The following is a 4179-nucleotide window of genomic DNA, read 5'->3' as shown; positions in this document are numbered from 1 at the left end:
AACGCGAGAGTCCGTCGTCCAAACGCTAAGGTTACTGAGCCAATATGACCCAAGTAGTGGGTCAACTATCTATAGATCGCTTGATGTTCTAGTAGTACTATATAAAAGACAAAAACTTGTGTAATAGGACATGAACAATTTAGCTATCAAACATCACACAAACTCGCCTTCCTCCTAGCTATTCCCTTCTCCAAGTCTCATTCTCCTCTGAACTCTTCCTCTCCGATCCCCCTTCCCATGTGTTGCTAACATTTGGTATCAGACTAGGACTCGATGGAGGCCGCGATACAGGATATTCTGGACGCACTGGCGCGCACGGAGGCACGCTTGACCGATGTGCTGGCTGGTCGCTACGACGAACAGTCCTCACGCGAGCGCACTTCCTCCTTCCACGGATCCACGTCTCCTTCTTCCGTCGTCAACACACAGTACCGCGGCGAGGCATGCCTTCCACCTCTGGTCCACGACGACGCTGCAAAGGTGGCGTCCTTGGATTCGGGAAACAACTTTGGCCTGCAGCAGACCGCCACAGTGCTTGCGTTCCTGGGGTCCGATGAGATGCATTCATCGACCACGCTCCTCGCCGGCTCGGTATTCGACCGCTTCATCCCGCCACTCTACGACGACGACCGCTACACCACGCCACAATCGTCTGTCGATACTATCGCCAACCCCGACGACGACCTCCTCCAGGAGCTCGACGGGTTGGACGAGGACGCCGCGAGCGCCAACGCGGCTGACGACGATTCAGGCGTTGTCCACGTCCATGCGCCGCTCAACCCCGGCGCGACGCTCGACTCGAACGTCGACACCAGTGGGTCACCGCGCTACCCGTGCCTCCCCGAGGGCGCGACGCTGTTCCGTCGGAACCCGGATGAGAAGATCCACGACGGGCTCATCGGCGGCATCAGCCAGCATATCTGGAGCATCGCAGACGAGGTCGAACACACGACCTCAGGGCTGATCCAGACATTCATCGTCGTCGACAGGCACTTCGACCTCATCATCAAGGCGAGGATCAAGCACCTGGACCCGTTACCTCCACTCGTCCCCAACACCGATGCAGAGGAGGAGGAGGTTCTCACGACCACGTCCACCAGGTGTTCGAGAATGGGCCTCAACCGTGGCGCATACTCCGTCCCCAACCTCCTCGTGGTCTGCATCGTGGGCGCGCCCAAATCCAACGAATACAGCACCAACCGCGTCCTGCATCGCACGCGGCTACAACGTCGTCCGCTCCAGCACCTGACCGTCGACCCCGTCAGCGCCGTCCACGGCGGCGGCGGCTATGAGCTGTCCCACAGCGAGGCAGGCAGTGTTCCTGCGACCGCCACGCTTCCCAACCCGTGCAAGAAGATCCGTTGCCAGCTCGTCAACAGGACGAGGCTGGCCCGTGACGTCCGCCTCATCTTCTCCCTGGCATCGTCGAACTAGGTGCTCAGCCTTCACATGAGCACACATGACTTCGACTGCGCCAGCGTCGACATGAAGTCCTACTTGCGGGCGTACACGCCGACGAGCATGGAGGACGAGGTTGGCCACTTCGACCTCGACACCAAGGAGTACTGAAAGTCGCCTAGAGGGGAGGGGGTGAATAGGCAAATCTGAAATTTATAAAGTTTAAGCACAACTACAAGCCGGGGTTAGCGTTAGAAATAAAGTCGAGTCCGAAAGAGAGGGCAAAAACAAATCACAAGCAAATGAAGAGTGTGACACAGTGATTTGTTTTACCGAGATTCGGTTCTTGCAAACCTACTCCCCGTTGAGGTGGTCACAAAGACCGGGTCTCTTTCAACCCTTTCCCTCTATCCAACGGTCACTTAGACCGAGTGAGCTTCTCTTCTCAATCAATTGGGACACTTAGTCCCCACAAGGACCACCACACAATTGGTGTCTCTTGCTTTGATTACAAAGAACTTTGGAACAAGAAATGGGAAGAAGAAAAGCGATCCAAGCGCAAGAGCTCAAAATAACACGGCAAAACTCTCTCTTCTAGTCACTATTGCTTTGAGTGGAATTGGGACTTGGAGAGATTTTGATTCACTCTGATTGTGTCTTGTATTGAATGCACTAGCTCTTGTATTGAATGTGTTGGCTGAAAACTTGGATGCCTTGAAGTGTGGTGGTTGGGGGTATTTATAGTCCCAACCACCAAAGTGCCCGTTGGGGAAGGCTGCTGTCGAAGGGCGCACCGGACAGTCCGGTGTGCCACCGGACACTGTCCGGTGCGTCAGCCACATCACCCAACCGTTAGGGTTCGACCATTGGAGCTCTGACAGGTGGGGCCACCGGACAGTCCGGTGGTGCACCGGCCAGGTCCTGTTTTACTGTTCGGTGCGCCTTCTGGCGCCTGCTCTGACTCTGCTCGCGCAGTCGCACACTGTTCACTGTTTCTGTAGCTTTTGCAGATGACCGTTGGCGCAGTTAGCCATTGCTCCGCATGGCACACCGGACAGTCCGGTGCCACACCGGACAGTCCGGTGAATTATAGCGGAGAACATTTTCCAGAAACCCGAAGCTGAGGAGTTTGGAGTGATTCTCCCTGGTGCACTGGACACTGTCCGGTGGCGCACCGGACAGTCCGATGCGTCAGACCAGGGCAGCCTTCGGTTGTCTTTTGCTCCTTTTTATATGAACCCTTTCTTTGACTTTTTATTGGTTTGTGTTGAACCTTTGGCACCTGTAGAACTTATAATCTAGAGCAAACTAGTTAGTCCAATTATTTGTGTTAGGCAATTCAACCACCAAAATCATTTAGGAAAAGGTGCGAGCCTATTTCCCTTTCAATCTCCCTCTTTTTGGTGATTGATGCCAACACAAACCAAAGCAAATATATAAGTGCAGAATTAAACTAGTTTGCATAAGGTAAGTGCAAAGGTTACTTGGAATTAAACCAATTTACATTTCATAAGATATGCATGGATGCTTTATTTCTTTTAACATTTTGGACCACGCTTGCACCACTTGTTTTGTTTTTGCAAACTATTTTGGAAATTCTTTTCAAAGTCTTTTTGCAAATAGTCAAAGGTAAATGAATAAGATTTCGAGAAGCATTTTCAAGATTTGAAATTTTCTCCCCCTGTTTCTAATGTTTTTCCTTTGACTAAACAAAACTCCCCCCCTCCATGAAATTCTTCTCTTAGTGTTCAAGAGGGTTTTAGATATTAATTTTGAAAGAGGTCATACCAATTTGAAATTATATCAAAAATAAGATACCAATTGAAAAACTTCTTTAATACAAATTGAAAGACTACATTTTTGAAATTGGTGGTGGTGCGGTCCTTTTGCTTTGGGCTAATACTTTCTCCCCCTTTGGCATGAATCGCCAAAACGGATACTTGTGAGTGAAATATGAGCCCTTTTACTTTCTCTCCCCTTTGGCAAACAATATATGAGTGAAGATTATACCAAATTGGAGAGCGGTGCGGAGTGACGGTGAAGGATGAATAATTCAATGGAGTGGAGTGGAAGCCTTGTCTTCGCCGAAGAACTCCATTTCCCTTTCAATCTATGACTTAGCATGAAATACACTTGAAAACCACATTAGTCATAGCACATGAAAGAGAGATGATCAAAGGTATATAAATTAGCTATGTGTGCAAGGTATTAATCAAAATTCCTAGAATCAAGAATGTTTAGCTCATGCCTAAGTTTGGTAAAAGTTTTCTCATCTAATGGCTTGGTAAAGATATCGGCTAATTGTTCTTTGGTGCTGACATATGCAATCTCGATATCGCCCCTTTGTTGGTGATCTCTCAAAAAGTGATACCAAATGGCTATGTGCTTAGTGCGGCTGTGCTCAACGGGATTATCCGCCATGCGGATTGCACTCTCATTATCACATAGGAGAGGGACTTTGGTTAATTTGTAACCATAGTCCCTAAGGGTTTGCCTCATCCAAAGTAATTGCGCGCAACAATGGCCTGCGACAATGTACTCGGCTTCGGCGGTAGAAAGAGCTACTGAATTTTGTTTCTTTGAAGCCCAAGACACCAGGGATCTTCCCAATAACTGACAAGTCCCTGATGTGCTCTTTCTATCAATCTTACACCCTGCCCAATCAGCATCTGAATATCCTATTAAATCAAAAGTGGATCCCTCGGGGTACTAAAGACCAAACTTAGGTGTATAGACTAAATATCTCAAGATTCGTTTCACGGCCCTAAGGTGAACTTCCTT

At 49.2% G+C, this 4179-nt stretch overlaps 1 pseudogene; it reads left to right on the top strand.

The window, feature by feature from the left end:
• The first annotated feature begins 273 nt into the window (after positions 1 to 273).
• LOC103633636 (uncharacterized) lies at positions 274 to 964 on the top strand (annotated as a pseudogene).
• Positions 965 to 4179: the final 3215 nt, after the last annotated feature.

The sequence above is a fragment of the Zea mays genome, chromosome 7, assembly GCF_902167145.1.
Source record: "Zea mays cultivar B73 chromosome 7, Zm-B73-REFERENCE-NAM-5.0, whole genome shotgun sequence".
NCBI lineage: Eukaryota > Viridiplantae > Streptophyta > Magnoliopsida > Poales > Poaceae > Zea > Zea mays.
The sequence above is the reverse complement of the archived record's forward strand: the minus strand, read 5'-3'. Positions and strand labels throughout refer to the sequence as shown.